General features: G+C 39.3%; 1 long non-coding RNA gene across 1 annotated transcript; it reads right to left on the bottom strand.

Moving 5' to 3' along the window:
• Positions 1–299: 299 nt before the first annotated feature.
• On the bottom strand, positions 300–17,386 carry LOC124162297. Its single transcript, XR_006865533.1, has 2 exons — positions 17,269–17,386; positions 300–1,452 (listed from the first exon to the last, which is right to left on the bottom strand). It is a non-coding gene; the product is annotated as an uncharacterized LOC124162297 (long non-coding RNA).
• Between the last annotated feature and the right edge of the window lie 573 nt (positions 17,387–17,959).

Genomic DNA, 17,959 nt, shown 5'->3' on the forward strand with positions numbered 1-17,959 from the left:
CCCTCATACAGGCTTACTAAAGAAGCAGGCCAAGAAGTTGATGCAGTCACCACTAGCCTACAGTGCCTCCCAAACCCTAAAGGATATGCTTCCACATTACCAACAAGCTCCCACATTTGCACCAGTCCCACTATATCATAACCTTAGCACTGTGATTCGCATGTTACGCTGAAATTACATCATGAAGCAGCCTTGTATGAGGCATAAAAGTGAGGTCCTATAACATTCAAAACTACTGTTGACTAAAAGTAAATATCGGGTGAATGACCATTATTAAATAAATAAAAAATTTCCATTAGAAATATTTAATAGCATTCAAAAATTAGACATTAATTTAAAAATGTAAGGAGCATATTTATTGTACCTGGTTAAAAATTAAGACTATGCGAATTACTCCATGAAAATATAACCGATGTGATCAATCACATTTAAAAAACAAGTGTCGCAAAAATGTATTTGGTAGTTCATACAAATGTTGTGAATTAATTATCTGCTATATTTTTCTGTTAATAACGCTAGTAATAATAGGTTAACTATAAGTAGCTAGAAAATTCCTTTTGCATTTTGAGAATCAGAGAATCTAAGTACATTTTGACACTCTTCATTCCAACTAGTGGGTCTTTTCAAGTGTCAGCATGTTTTCAACGTCGTAATTTCAACTACTCCTCACAGGCCTGCATCTCCTCCTCTTGTTGTAAACGCATTTGTTTAGCGTGGTCCAAGAGCGGTCAGGTCTGCCATGTATAAAACCACCACTAAAACCACCTCCTCTGACAGAAAAAAGAGCGCATTCTCCCTCCTCGAATACAAATACAACGGTTGGTCTTTGTTCCGTCCAATTTTCCAAGCCAAATTTGTAGTACCACACCCTGGACACTTCATTCGTACACTTATATTCATCATCCGTTTCCACCGTAACCCAATTATACTCGGTTGGTATCATCACACGAGTCTCAGGAAGCTGAAAAAAAGAGCTATTATTTTGGTCGCATTTCACTTCAACGTCATCGGTTTCTTCCTCCCAATCGATAAGGCACTGGATCCCCTCGGAGGGATGCTCGAAATCTATTAACATGCTTAAAATGTTGGTATGGGTGAAGTATCCTTCCATCGGTGCGAACACCTGATAGTCGCATGCCGCTTCGGTCGTGGGAACTACGGAATCAAGGCAGTACATATCATGAAAGATTAATGTGGAAGATTTGATTTCGTCCGTGGTCAGTAGCACGATAAACATCTGGTCATTGGTCGCGTGGAAGGATTCGCCATAGACTATAATGACCAGAAATACGAGGACGAAGGACATTCTAATGCAATTCTCCATCATGATCCCAGATGTTCCCTGTGCAGGCGGAGAGCTACATAAAATATGTACTCGACTCGGCGAAGAAAGAGTGCCTCTGGGTTGTGAGAACAATGCTGGTCAGCAGGCTAGGTTTCATGTAGAAACACCTGTAAATAATGAATTCAGAAGCATTAGTGAGGTATGGGGAAACCGTTGGATAAGGAGGGATGACGATTATAGAATAGATTTACCTCTCCTAGAAATTAGTTTAAAAAATCATATATACGGCTTTAGGGACACGAAAAAATTGACATGATGTACATCTACATCCACAATATTATAGCTTAGTAATAACCATTGTCACCTGAGTGATTGTATGACTTGATTCAACAAATCAGTGATTTCTTTCTCTGTGGACGCCATTTGAAATTAGTGAAGACACTAATTTCACGACGTAAAAAAAAGGAATTTAATTTTTTTACGAAAATTAATTTGAGATATTAGCTTTACCTCGATCATTCGTCTCTCTATCTTCTCCTTCATTTTTAAGTGAAGTGACTGTAGAGCTATTTCCCTGTACCTTCTTTACATATGACCGGAAAGCCTTAGAAATGTCGTCTAAATATACGCCCATTATTTTTTTAAATTCACTCAATGCCTTCCCAAGGGTTTTCTTTGTTTCTTTTTTTTTGATTTTTCATAATTTTCATACATTTCTTGTATTTATCACCAGTAAGACCCACATATGTATTTTTCATTTTTGCGAGTAGTATTTGTTTCTTTCGAGAGTCTTTGTCTCTATCGAGACCTTTATCGACTTATGCATTGTACGGTTTCGTTTCAGCTTTCAAACAATTAAACTTACTCGGTATTGTACTATCCACGGTCTCTTGCATAATGTTTACAAACTTCTCCCGTACGTTGTATTCCCCAAAGTTGAGAGTAGCGTCTTTGAAATATGTGAATTAGTTCAACAAGTACTGATTCAACCCTTCAAAACCCGCACTATGGAATAAGTACCTACATCCTTCTTTTCGACGCCTGTTTTCTATCGGAGACGATATGAAATTTTCGATGCCCTGCCCTGTGGTCACTTATACCAGCCACGCCTCAGAGCTGATTACGCATTCTGGAATATTCGTTGGTAAGAGGTCTACAATGTTGTTACTCCTGGTAGGTTTATCTACTTGCTGAGTCAAGGAATTGGCATTCAATGTGTAAAGCAAAGTTTCGCACAGGTTCTTGTCTTTACTTAATTTTTAAAACAACGTTTTTCCCAATCGATCGATGGAACATTGAAATTGCCGCCTATTGTGAAACTATTACAATTTCTCTGATAAGCCTTATCTAAATGTCTATCGGTAAAACTGAATTTAGGATTGAATATGGTGGTCTATAATATGCGTATAAAAAGATTCTCTTAGCTGAGCAGTCGATTGAGCTCCAAGCACTTTCCATTTGACTATCTGCAAAATTATCGGCTCTGCTTGATATTCATACAAGTTGAGCCTCTCCTCCTATTTGAGCAACTCCTTCTCCTGTTACCGTTTTACTGTTTCTCATGGACAGTCACTTTCAAAAGTTTTAGGACAGTGTTTGTGGCGCCACTTTTGATTCTCGAGAAATTTTAGTCTTCTTTAATCTTTTTGTTTTCGTCGGTCAATCACCGAAAATGCTTCGTTTGCGGATGAAGATAGAAATGTTTTCGGTGATTGACCTAGGGAAACGAAAAGAGTAAGGGAAAATAAAATTTCTCGAGAAGCAGAAGTGGCGCCACAAGTACTGTCCTAAAACGTTTGTAAAAAAAACTGTATATCGTATATGATTTCATGATTTCGGGAAGAGTTATTGACAAGTAGACACATACTCCGACCGGTTATCCGCCCTACCTGAATGAGCAATTCGTAAGGAAAACTGAAGTACACAACATACCCACCCGAAAACGCCTCACATGAATAAATCGTTCTCAGTAGCCGCCTCTCGGATATGGAAGTGTCTATAAATTTAACTTCAAGGAATTCCAACATAAAGCATACGGGCTACTGAAAAATGCCTTGATAACGTCGTGTTGAATTCCTTTTGCTTGTACTCATGTTTAGCTTAATTTAATTTTTTATTGATAAACATGTGAATAAATGTCACGTATTTCACCCGATAACCAACTTTCAGTTCTTAGGATTACATCAGCTTCCGCTTTTAGAATTAGGTGGTGGAAATCAGCAACTTACAACAGCAGTTCTTAATACGAGGGGGTGTTGAAAAGTATGGTATCCTATTTTTTTAATGGAAAATAAATTTATTCTCAACTTTGCGCAGATCATTAGAAAGGCTGAGCATTTTGCTATTTTTCTACGTAGACGCCTTGATGACGAATTACTTTATGCATCCATTTAACCAGCTTTTTAATACCGGAGTCGTACCACTCTCCCGCCGCGTCTCGCAGCCAACTGTCGACTGCGTCTTGCATTTCCTCGTCTGATTAGAATCTCTGTCCCCCAAGGAGTTTTTTGAAAGCGGAAAAAAAGGTGTTAGTCACTCGGGGCAACTTTTGGGCTGTAAGGAGTATGGTGGATGATATCCCAGCCAAATTTATTGAGTAGGTACGGCGATCGCTTGATGTGAAACATGGGGACGTACTTTTCTTTGTGTTCATCGGTTACCTGCTTAGGGACCCACCTGGCAGTCGCCATGTTGTAACGGAGGACGTCCGCATTAAATATTCTGCATTAAAAAATTGCCACACCCTTCATTAAGACCTTCCTTTATCTCAAGAAGGGTTATTTTACGGTTATTGTGCACCATCTCGTCAATTCGAGCCGCAGTGGATTCCGGCAAACTCGACCTCCCCGACCGCTGCTCATCATGGACGTTTTCCCGTCCATCAGAAAACTCCCGACGCCATTTCCGCACGTTTTTGATTCCCATACACTTCTCGTCATATACTTCCACTAACTGGTGACGAATTTCTATCGAAGAAAACTTTTTCGCTTTCAAAAATCGAATATGACTTAGCGTAATTCGCACCTGGCGGGCGCGCTGATCCGGAGCATCATCGTAAACGACTGCCACACAGCGCTTGAGTGACCGACGGTAACGTGAGTGGTTTTCAATTTTAGCGTAGGAACCAAGGAATACAATTCTGTAGTCAAATTTTGCCTAGCGGCTCGCGTTCGGAAATGGCGTCGTTGGGGACCTTACTTTTCAATAAACCCTCGTAATATGGCATTTTACAACTACAATCGATAAAGCTTCTTTTATACGAAGTTTTGTGAACTTTTCTGATAATTCAAGTTTCTTTATATCTGATTTTTTCTGATTTTCTATCATAATTTTCACGAGGGCTTTTTTGACGTTTTCACTTCATTGCTGTTTGAACGGAACCTCTGACCCCATAATTTAAGTTTGGCGCATCTAGGTGTTTCATAACTGAGTTAACAACAATGTTTTCAAAGAATTTGGAAGAGATAGACGTATGTTATTAGATGGCAGTTCTATGTCTTCATTTTTAATATTGGCGTTACATTGGCAATTTTCCAGTCATTAGGTACTTGTTGCTTGTTGGGTTTACGGTATATTGACTGCAAGTAGAGTATAGTCGCTGTAGCCAGTTCTTTACACACGCGAGAAGGGATATCGTCTGGACCAGGTGATTTACGATGGCGTTTTTTTCAACCTCCGATGTTTCATGAACAAAAGACGAAGTGATTGATTAAAAATGATTTCGTTGCTACTTTCGGCACAATCGCCTTGGCGATAGAAGGATTGCATAATGTTAACAAACTTTACCATACTTTTTTCATAGGATGTTGTCGCCAATGACTTCCTACGGATTTTGCCTTTGCCTTGAGGCTCATCGCCCGTTTGAAAACGCTTCCCTCCTGGCCACTTCTTCTATTCAGCGTTAAGATAAAAGTCACAAGGCACTGTGCCGACATTGCACGGGTGATTGAAAATATCCCGTTGAAATTGCTCAAGTTGAAATTGTTGGGCTTCATCAGCACTGAGATGGCGGGCGTTGTCATGGATCAGAATTCTTCCATAAGTCAGCATGCCTCTTCTTTTGTTTTGAATGGGAAAGGACGTAATGTTTCACACTGATTCACACTCTAGCTATTAAAAAATCTGTTATCGACATAAAGGTCAAGATATGTCAATACTATTCGGCGAGTTTTCTGTCTGTCTCTCCGCAATGCACGCTTGGCGGGAGAATCAATTGAACCATTGTAGTTAATGAGATTGCTACTAACCTTAAACTAACAACTCACTGCCAGAAATGACTTGAGCGTATGGTATGGAGGGCACGCAATTGCCCTGCCTGCGCAGTACCTGCCTAACGATTGTATGGTGTTTTTGCTGAGCGATCGGAGTTTGATAAATTAAACGCCCTCGTATTTGGACTGAACGATTTCAATAAATTCTCAATTCCTTGAGCTCTAATGTCAAGAAGTGGTATCTCTCGTGCGCAGAGATTGTCAACTGTCTCCGATGAGTCCTCAGAAGGCTCGGTGAATACGCTGAGGAGGCAAGGTTTTATATAGATTGGCCTGTAAATAATGAATTCATAAGCATTTGTAAGATATCGGGAAAGCGTGGGATGAGGAGGTATGAATACGGTTAATGGGTGTAATGATGAATAGTAGAACGTATGAGAATGAGATAAAAGGAATTATGTGCCGCGCTAATTAGTTCTGGTGTAGAAAAGATTTACCCCTCATAGCTGTGAGTTAGAAAAATAAAATATACGCCTTTTGGAACCCGACAAATTCATATGATGTGCATCTACGTCTACAATATTAGCTTATTAATAACCATTGTAACCTGAGAGATCATGTGACTTAATTCTACAAAACAGGGATTAATTTAGCAAACGCGTTATTTCCCTTCTGATGAAATGAGTAGGTATAATAGACGTAAATTATTATTTTGCGAAAACTCTCAGGTTTTAGAGTGAATGCAGTTGAATAGGAATGCACTGGCAATTAACGCGTTATATCGAAATTTTACACTAGTCACTGCACTATTACACTTGCATTCATCGAATTTTTCATCTTAGCCATTTTTGACACCATGCCATAATATGAGTATTATTTCGAGTAATGATGAACTAAATGTTTTACTCATTCGTCTATCAATGTAATCATTTGATTACTCACGCAACCATTCAAATACTTAGAAAACATCACAATTGTTAGGATAATAGTGAGGGAGTTCTTTGGCACACACTCTACTGCAATCTTCATAAGTTGGTAATAATTAGTGACTTAATGACAACTTACCATGAAATCAATATCCTAACGATAGTAGTAGTAGTATTCCCGTTCTTCTTGCAGACAAGATGCAGGTCGGCGACACTTCCTCGGAGTTGATAATAAAAATGATTTCCAGAGCTCATTGGCAGAACGTCTTCAGTGTACAACCGCCTATACGAGAATGTTATTCTCCTCTTATGCATGGGTTAGTAAAAAACTAAGACTCAGCGATGTCTTGAGGACGATTCCACCTTGACATTTAACTTAAAGATGCAATTTCATTTTCCCACCGGCCTTGAATCTAAAGATTATTTTTCGTGTGAGTGAAAAGCAGAGCTGAATTCCTTTGATACACCCCTATCCGGAAGAGCTGATATTATAGAGGTTTTCAGAGCACATGGGCACAGCGTCCAATGAGTTCAACCTCCAGACTGAGAAGATCTGGTTTCCTCCTGTTATGGGTGGCTAAAAATCGTGGATGTATCATCAAAGACATCCACTTCATCCCAATTCCTATCGCACTGCGGACTCAGTAGCGTCGCGTCGTTACTTGTGGAGGGTGTGTTCCATAAAAAATGTAAATCCTTAATTAGATAACCCTTGATGCCCACCGTTACATTGTTTTTGCATGTTTTCGGGCAAATAGTTGGATGTAGCCAAAAATAAATCAAAATCACCTCAGACCATATAAGCAAGTAGACCTGCCGTTCGGCCGGAACGCTGTGGCCAACATCGCACGGCGGGAAGTTGAATGAGTTACTCTTTGGTTTTGATGAATCTTATCATTTTTAATAGCATGAAACTGACTTGAAGAATTACCAGGAACATAGGTGGACTAAAACGAAAAATTTTACGGAGTGTCCTGCAACGCACATTGTGCGAAAATTCCACAAAGATAAAAATCACTCGCCCCAACCGGGATTCAATCCCGTATATCTAAATTCCCGTGCAAGTGCTTTAGCAAGTTAAGCTACCGAGCCGTTTTTTTTCTCTGTGGACATTATGCGAATAGCAGTTCAATTCGTGCGCACTCAGCCGCAGCCGGAAAGAGAGATTTTTTCAGCCCACACCATGCTTGGGAATCTTGTACGCGTTGTGTCGAAGCGCAAGGGAGCCATTTCGTGGAATAAGAAGGATGAGTCACGATAGAAAAAGAAAATTTATTAGTTCAGTGCAATTACTTTTTGATCCTACGCTTTATGTAGCTTGGTTAAAATTTAACACTATTAAAAAAATGCACTACTCCATCCTTTTAAACTCAGCATTAGTTAATTTGGCCACCCCCTGTGCCAGAGGGGTGAAGTCCTTAACTGCCAAACAAGAGGTCGCGGGTTTGAGTCCCACTTGGGTAGGTTTCCCCTATCCGGTGCAGCTTTGTCCGTGTACGTTTAATTGTTAAATTTGTCGAACAATCCAATATATAATTGCCAAAATGAGCTGTATTCGATAGTTTGAGAATAAAATAAATTAATAAATAATATCCAGTAATAAATCATATTGAATTTAGCCACCATGAAATAACAAAAATGTATGCCAATAAAAGAAAATAATTATGCAATAAATAATAAATTAGTTGATTGAATATGCATTATGGCCGTTTTACCCGGGGAAAATCATTGCGCAGGTTAACATTGAAAACATTTGTTGAAATTGTGAGAATACGAGCCTGCAATTAGAGCCTTTTAACGCCTTTTAGATTATTTTAACATCTCAAATCAGTGCTTTCTCGTGCTATCACACCCTAAAAGATTTTTCGATCCGAGATTTACCTAATTGTGGTTAAATTTCTCTTCCAATGTGTAAAAATGGATTAAAAGAAAATTGTCATCCTTAAATTATAATTTTTCGAAATCAATGTATCGTTCTTAGCGAAATTTGGTTTGTGAAATTTCTTTCTTATTTTGAAGGACATTGAAAATTGAATTTCCATGCGTTTTTACGGAATCTTAAGCTATTTCTGGGTATTTATGATACAATGTAAAGAAAAGCTCTCCCTAAAGACATATCGAAAGAATTATGTATTAGCACCCGTTTTTTGATTTGCAACCTTACTTCAAGCAATCTTCATCGTGATAACGGACTTTTTTCTCGAGAAAAGCGCTCCCCTTACAATAGTTCAACATATTGTTTTGTAATGTGTGTAATTATAATAATTATCAGGGGGAATACGATCGGCTATCGTAAGGTTTTAGCGAGGAAACGTATGAGACGGAATGAGTTTGATGTAAGTTTTTATCATTAGCATCGCGGAGCATCGTGTCTACCAAGATAAGTCTCTAGCCTTTTTATTGTGATGTATTTCTTCTTACATCCTTTATAACCTCTCCTAGTAACTTAACCGCCACAGACCTTGCAATTCTTTCCTCTCACTTTCCCTTATATGATTGTTAGTTTTTTCTTCTTCATCAACATACTACCACACAAGCCGCCTAAAAGGCGTATGGTTGGGGGTGGTATGACACCAACAATCTACATATAAAAATCAAAATTCATAACAGCTCAATGCTATTCCTCGAAATGACGAACACTGTACAGCAAAATATTAGAAAGTGCATTTCGCATTTCACACATCACCGCGCCGCGGACATTTTTGAAAACCGATCAAAATACGACCGAAGTGAAAACAGGAACTAATCTTCTATGGGATAGAAATTGGCCCTCTCCACACAGTTTCCTTGGTTCACGGTATAGCGTGCGGCAAGTATTAATGTCAGCATTAAAACATTCCACACCATCATGCTTGAATCTTCGGATTTTATAAATTATTGATGGTAAAAATCTTTTACTAGGATTGGCGCGTCGCCTGAATTTATTTTTCTTCATTTTTTTCAAAATTTCATCTACCTAATTCTGCATACTAGTTATTACCTCGCAAGCCAGGCGTGTAGCGAGGATATTAGGAGAACAACCATCTACATATAAACACCAATTTCTCAACCAAAATTATGACAAGAATTCGTTGAAGCCCTTTGTGGTTCGGGGGAAAAACGAGTTCTTATATCTATCCGTTCGACAAAATATCTCTCTCAATTTATCGCTTCTGTCGGACCCGGAAATATAGTGGGGCTCTGATGCGATGTTCTCCGTGTCACTCCCAATGATATCTATTCTCAATAGGGTGGCTTCCTATTTCTTTTTAATTGGAGGGAACACTCAGAATTAAAAATTGGTTTTCGATATTTAAAACCAAAAAGATATGAATGAAAAACACACAGGCCAATTTTCAGAGCTCAAATCCAATTTTTACCCGAGACAAGCAGTTTTAAAAGTCCGCTAGGAGCCTCGGCCACTCCCACGACGCATTTCTATTGGCTGACGCCGCGTGACGTGTGAACCTCATGAATTACGCGTGAGCAATGCTTGAAGAAGCCGTAAACACACTGCATTCGTGGAAATAGTGGCCAAAAGTTTATCGTCATGGCGAAACACAATGTTAATTTTTTTCTGGATGATTCCAGAAATGTACTGACATTAACAGAGACTCTGGACAAATTTTTGTCTCAAAAAGAATCATTTCATTGAAATGAAAGTTTTACAAGATGAAATATTGACAGCTTTGATTGAAACAGTAATCACGGCAATTATCCTAAATGCTTTAAATTGTGAACATACAATTGTAAAATCCTTATTACAGTTTTTAGCTTCCGGATGTAGATTATAAAATAAAAGAGCAACTCATCGCAATCAATATCTTTCCCCTACTAGCTGTTTCTGCACCTCTGAAGGGAGGAAATTCGGGGCTCTCTCCGTTTCTTTCAGGATCGGCATTCATATTTCGTTTGCACAGCATTTTTAAGCAAAGGCCTCGCTTTGGTTCACCTATGTTCCTGGAAATTCTTCAAGTCAGTTTCGTACATTAAAAAATGATAAGTGTCATCAAAATCAAAGAGTAACTCATTCATTTGTTTATTACATGAAAATATCCGTAATTTCACTTATATTTTCGTCAGATATACTCGTATAGTCACTTTCAAAAGTTTAAGGACAAAGTTTGTGGCACCACTTCTGCTTCTCAAGGAAATTTAGTATCCTTTACTCCTTTCGTAGTTTTCGACTGCGCTCCGCATATATCCCGCTTGTAAGTGAATATATAAGCACTCAAAGGGATAAAGTATTTTATAACTGCAAATTTATCATTCTGCTCCTTTTTATGTACGACTTAATGATTATTTCGTGTGCATTTACTGCATACTTGCACCGGTTTTCACCCTTAGTTTCTATAATGCTTATTGTTGGACGTAATAATTGTGATTGCGGTGGCCTCGCTTGGTGCTGTGGTAGTGAAGATATAAAGATCGAGACTGTTTATCGTAAATTTTTTTCAGCTTCCTTTCTCATTTTTTACTTGTTTACAGGTTTTTTACCATCTTAATTTCGCTGCCATTGCTTTATATGATTTTATGAATGGTAATGCGGCTTTTTTAAATTAGAAATTGGGCAAGAGTTTAGGTTTCCTTTAACCGCAAAGCTACATTTTAGAGATTTGCGAAAATGGTTCACCTAGTGGTAAATGGTGGATGAAATCCCAGCGTTTGGCATTAACGTACATATTAAAGTCTGGCGAAAGTTTCAAATCAAAAGATTATTACTCTTGGAGTACGTATTTCACGCTTTTAGATTTTTAAATGACGATAGTATCTATTTTTCGCAATTTAATGAAAAGTGAAAATTTTCAAGCGCGCGAACATGCGACGGCTAAGTATGAATGCTGGGAAAAGCCCGTGTGACGTCATTCTGGTTCCGGCTGCCGCTGTGAGAGGCCACCTGGGTGCGAGGATATGAACGCCACTGCGATGCAGGCTGCTTGCTGCCGAGCGTGGCGGTAGCGTAGAGTACCCTGCTAGCAGGTATCGCTTGGTTTAAATAAGGATTATTTATACCCTATAAAACGAAAGAAACTTTCCGATCATAGGCAATTTTAATAGGCGATTATTAAGACATGTTTCCCTGAGCTCTGTGCCTCATGCATGCATTGGTAATCTCAGACAATATAAAACTCGCTACTACTCGAATAGCATCTAGGGCCCTGTGACGTCACGTGGAGTGGCATCGTATGGGCGCTGGCTTTTTTCAAATGAGGTTAACATTGACCATTGACATTCGTCTTAACTGGGATTTCTAAAACCAAACAATTTGTATATTATGAATACATTAAATGGTGGGTATCGAATCGCAATCAATGCCTCTCGTTTTCCTTGATGAAGGAAACTACCCTTTTGCTCAAGTAATCTAAGCCTGGCGCGAAGCCTCCGAGTCTCTAGCGGCTCCCAGCCTAATTTGCCTAACATCTGAGTAACATTGTCTGTACGCCCGCTGCAGTTTTTGACGAATCGCGCAGCTTTCCATTATATTTTATTATGTACACTTATGAAGTCTTTCTACACCGGATCCCATATGCTCGCTGCATAATCCAGGTGTGGCTGACGAAAGCGATATGCCACCTTTCTATAACTTTCTCATCGGAATATCTTTGCAAATACGCTTCACGAACCCTAACTTCTTGAGGGCTATGCCGCAATATTCCTTATATTAGTGCCCCACGAGGGGTTAGAAGTAATCCTAACTCCCAGTACTTCACTTCGTTTGTTGCATTTATGTTAATACCATCTGCAGCATAAACATGGTTATAGGTGGACGAACTCTGCAAAAAATGTACTGACATACAGTTGTTCAGACTAAGTATTCTATGAGAGGTATATTCAAATCTCGGGACACAACAGCATACGTAAGGTTTTCTCCCACTAATTCAAAACTCTCCGTTTTATCTACTATTTATTTATCCTCGAAGTAACGTAGATTATAAATATCGTAGATTACATTACTCTTCGCTCCATGAATGAACGTTGTGTAAATACGATGATAGAATTGACCTATTTATTGACTGGGCTTCTAAATATATTTAAAACATTTTAATTGTTGTAACGCATAGTGGGCCCTCGTCGCTTCTATAGCGGCGAGGTGTTTACCCCGTCCCTCCCTTCCAACCCTTCTCCTATCCCAGAGGCGTCGTTGGGCTCCTATCGCGGGGGCGCCTCTTTCCTTGTTCCCTCCCAGGGAGCGCGGGCGTACAAGTTTCTGACTTGGTTCCCGGCCCCGGTGCGTTGAACCCTAGGTTCCTGATTGGTGTTGTAACGTATTGTAAATATTGAAGTTGTATTAAAATACGGCGCGTGAACGACTATACCGATTTAAATTATAATTATTTTTTTCGATTCGTTTCTGCCCTGGATTGCATAATAAGCATAAAAATGAAAGTTGACGAAAAAATTAATTTGGAAATTAGGGATATTATTTTAGGAGTTTTTAGCACTGCCACAGCTGTTAAGTCGGTCAAAACTACTGATTAAATTATTTTTTTGTTATTTCCATCGCTCATACATTATAATATTTTAATACTTAAATGTATTAAAAACATTGAAACAATTTTTTTAAATTAACTCGAGCTAATTGTAAGCACAGCTCTAGTTGACACGTCACTCCAATGTTTATAAACAAGTCTCCAAGCAATTGTCGACTATCAGTAATGTCCGTGTTCCTGTGGACGAATCGAGCAGTCTAATTTAATTTCTTCGGAAATTTTGCAAATTCTTTTCATCGAAAGGTGAGCTTATCAACAAATTTTCCCAAAAATGATTGATCACCACAAAAATCACAAATGGTTGATTGAGCGAGCAATTTTGACGGCTTTGAACGAAGATGTGGATGACTCAAACTAGGTAAATCAGGATCAAATAGTTGGTAAACTGCATTCATTCAAATCTATTGACAGCGTAATAAACGAAGATGAAGTCACCAACCATCCATCTGAATTTTGGTGCGTTTACGCATGGAGCACTCTTACGCAGTGCACTTTTTCCAGACAGAGGTACTATAAGTAGCGCGCCTAAAGTCATTTCAGAGTAATACTGCATCCTTAAGGGCATTTCTTACACGATTTGAGCATCGGTCAAGCGTCAGTCTAACATCTTTCCCCGCGAGCGGGCACAGTTTACGCAACAGAGTTAGACCTAAACACATTTTTTTTGTTATTAACACAAATATCCCACAGCTGAATGCATAAAATTTTGACTTTATTAACTGCTTCATGAAACCATAATGTATATCATTTTATAAGCTGAAACAACAAAATTAGAATTGAAAAAAATATCCATGTAAACGTGCCCCGATCTACCCTTTGTAGATTTAATATAGAAAATGTCTTTCTGACAAGCAATTATGATACTTATTTATGTAGTTTTATTGAATTTGTTTCATTATTTTATTAAAATAAGTCAAATATGATTAAAGAAAGGTATAGCCACTCTTAATTTATAAATGGTGTAACTAAAATTTTCATTGATTTTTAGATGATACGAAGTTCGCCGGGTCAGCTAGTATAATATAACATAATCATAGTACTTTGACTCGCTTTTTACGCTGAAATTACACACTGAAGCCTTATGTGAGGCATGAAAATTAGGTCTACTCATACAGTATCAAAAACTACCGCCAATTTAAAGCAAATATCGGGTGAGTGACTATTATTTTTTTTTTCATTAGAAATTTTTAATAGCATTCAAAAATTAGATAAACATTTTAAAATGGAAGGAATATAATTATTGTACCTCGTTAAAAATTTTTCTAAAAAATTACTATATGAAAATATAGCCGATGTGGTCAATCATATTTTAAAGGCAAGTTTAGCAACGAAGCAGGCATGTAACAACGTTCTATGGACAATATAGGGGAATTATTAGTGGTGAGAAAATTATTTATTCATTTTGAGAATCAGAGAATCAAAGTACAGTGGAAACGAGGCAACTAGGACGGGCTCGCGGGTTACACTCCTGGGGCAGGGATTCTAAGCGCGAGCTTTCCTCCTCTGCACCCAGGAGGGGAAGGAACAAGGAAGGAGGCGCCGCCGCGATAGGAGCCCGACGACGCCTCCTGGGAGTGGATAGGGAAGGAAGGGAAGGGACGAGGAATCCCGCACCGTCACGAAGGCGGGCGGGTCCTACTATTAGCGAAACCAATCTTACGCAATTAATGTTCTAACGATCTTGGAGGACCATTCTATGAGGAAGAAGGATCCAACGATCAAATCGTTAGATAGAATCAAAGTACAGTCTTACCCTCCTCGTTCCAACTAGTGGGTCTTATGAAGAGTAGTTATATTTCCAGCATCATGGTTTCAATTACCTACACTCATGCCACTTCAGTTATTCCTCAAAGGCCTGCAACTCCTCCTCTTGTTGTAAACGCATTTGTTTGCCGTGGTTCAAGATCGGTCACGTCTGCCGAATATAAAACCACCAGAAACCGGAAATATGCCACCAACTTTATTAACTGTATTTCTGAGAGAAAAATGAATGCAGTGACTCTCCTCGAATATCATTACAACTGTTGGCCTCTGTTCCGTGCAGCTTTCAAAACCATACTTATAATACCGCTTGGTGGTCACTTCATTTATGCACATATATTCATTATCGTTTTCCACCGTAACCGAATGACGCCCTCCTAACACCTCACGGAAATCAGGAACCTCGGAATACCTGCGTTCATTGTTGCATTCCACTCCAACGTCCTCGGTTTCTTCCTTCCAATCGATTCGGCACTGGGTCACCTTGTAAGGATGCTCGAAATGTGCGGAAATTCCTACAATGCTGGTATGGGTGAAGTATCCGTCCACCCATAGGCGGATCCAGGGGGGGGGGCACGGGGGCACGTGCCCCCCCCCCCCCCAGACCCTCAAAAATATGCAAGATTTTTAATACGGTCCCATTATCATTGCATTCGTTTTGTATTGCGAGGTATCCTTGTGCCCCACCCAGAACAAAATCCTGGATACGGCCTTGCTTGTGCCCCTCCCAGAAAAAAATCCTGGATCCGCCCCTGCGTCCACCGGTGCTAGGACCCGGCAGTTGCATTCCTCTTCGGTCGCGGGTACTCGGTCGCGGAGTCAAGGCAGTACATATCGTGAAGGAACAATGTGGAAGCCTTCGTATCGTTGGGCGTCATTAGCACGATAAACATCTGGTCGCTGGTCGCCTGAAAGGATGAGCCGTTGACTGCGATGACGAGAAATGTGAGGACTATGGACGTTGTAAAGCAATTCTCCATCATGATCTCGGATGTCTCCTATGCTGGTGGAGAGGTAAATAAAATATGTACTCGACTCGACAAAGAGAAAGTGCCTCAGGGTTCTGAGAATAACGCTGATCAGAAGGCTAGGCTATATAGAAAGGCCTGTGAACAAAAACTCAGAAGTATTAGTGAGGCATCGGGAAAGCGTTGTATGAGGAGAAATGAAGACGCTTAATGGGTGTAGTGATGAATGATGGAACGTATGAGAATGAGATAAATTGAATTATGTGTTACGTTAATTAGCTCTGGTGTAGAAAAGATTTAGCGCTCATAGCTATGAGCTTGGAAAATCAAATATACTCCTTTCGGGACACGACAAATTGATATGCTGTACATCTACATCTAAAATATTAGCTTACATTAGTAATAATCATTGTCACCTGAGCGATCATATGACTTAACTCGCTATTGCTCGCTGGGGGGGGGGGGGCTTCGCCCCCCAACCTCCCCGCAAAAGGCCTGTGGCATGTTTCGGTCACTCTGGAAGGTCTTACACTTTTTGTCTGCCGTTTGTTACTTAAGGATCGTTTACTTTTCCAATGTCTAGATTAGATATTAGCAATATTTCCACCTTCGAGTAAAACGAGCGCATGGTACGTTTTTTCTGAGGGACTTTTTTCTGAGGGACTAAAAAAATAAAATTTTCTATGACTCCGACAGAGTCTCTAAATCATTCGCTTCAAATACAAAAATAACGTTGAGATCATGTCCACTGTAACACTCAATTTATACTTAATTTCATAACATAACGAGTTTATGAAATTCATGAATAACAGTTAACTACATTTTAATTAAGCATTTAAGCATTACATACAGCGATGAAATATTGCAAAAAGTATGGTTAGAAATACCAGTTTCTAATCGAACTCGTCGCAATTTGGATTCATACGGAGCAATTAATATTTCTGTTACTTTTACCAAACAAGTTTGATGAATGTAGTTCGATAAATACTATCAACATGGCTCGCATCAGTTCGATAACCACCGCTTGGTGGTCACTTCATTCATGCATGTATCTTCCTTTTCATTTTCCACCGTAACCGAATTAGACCCTGATGGTACCTCACGGAAATCAGGAACCTGGGAATACCTGCGAATATTATTGCATGCCACTTCAACGTCCTCGCTTTATTCCTTCCAATCGATTCGGCACTGGGTCCTCTTGTAAGGATGATCGAAATGTGCATACATTCCTACAATGTTGGTATGAGTGAAGTATCCGTCCACCGGTGCTAGGACCCGGTAGTTGCATTCCACTTCGGGCTTAGGTACTACGGGATCAAGGCAGTACATATCGTGAAGGACCAATGTGGAAGTCTTCGGATTAACGCAGTATTTAGAAGTGTACACTAGTCACTACTCGATTAAACATGTATTCATCGACTTTTTCACCTTAATCATTTTTGAAATCGTGAAATAATTTGAGTACTATTTAGAGTAATGATGAATTAACTGTCGTACTCATTTGTCTATCAATATAATCATTTGATTGATGAAGTGACGATTCAAATCTCTAGGAAATATCTAATTTGTGAGGATAATTTCTTTGGCACACACTTGTTGCAATCTATATAAGTTAGTAAAACATTAGTAAACCAGATGTCAACCTACCGTGAAAGCAATATCCTCAGGATTGTTGTAGTAGCCCGTTCTTCTTGTAGAGGAGAAGCAGTTCAGCAACACTTCCTTGGAGCAGACATTGAAAATGATTTTCAGTCTTCGGTGTCCAACGGCCAGCACGAGAATGGCATTCTCCTCTTCTACATGGATTAGTAAATAACTGATACTTGAGGATGAATCCACCTTGACCTTGAAATTAAGGCAGCAGTCTCGTTTTCCAGCTGTCCTTGAATGTAAAGATTTTTTTTGTGCTTTAAAGCAGAGTCGAATTCCTTGGACACACCCCCATCCGGCAGAGCTGATATTGGTAGATATATTCAGAGCGTCGTAGGTGTCACACCACCTAAACGAGATTAATTGGTTATCTCATTTTATGGGTGTGTAAAAATCGTGGATGTACCCCAAAGACATGCGTTCCGTCCGAATTCCCATCGCACTGTGGATGCAGTAGCGTTCTCATGCGAGAAGGGTGCGATCCGTACACAGTCCTTAAATACCTTATTATTGGGGATGAGTGTATTTCAAACGTCGATTTTAGATTCCACCGATTCTCGGACTTGGAATCGGAATCGAGAATCAATCGCGTGAATTCTATTTCTCTTACATCGATTCCAGGATGATAAATATGTTGAATGTAAATAAAATTTAATAATTTAATGAATAATTATGAGATATATGCTCC

Source organism: Ischnura elegans, chromosome 7, assembly GCF_921293095.1.
Source record: "Ischnura elegans chromosome 7, ioIscEleg1.1, whole genome shotgun sequence".
NCBI classification, from domain to species: Eukaryota; Metazoa; Arthropoda; class Insecta; order Odonata; family Coenagrionidae; genus Ischnura; species Ischnura elegans.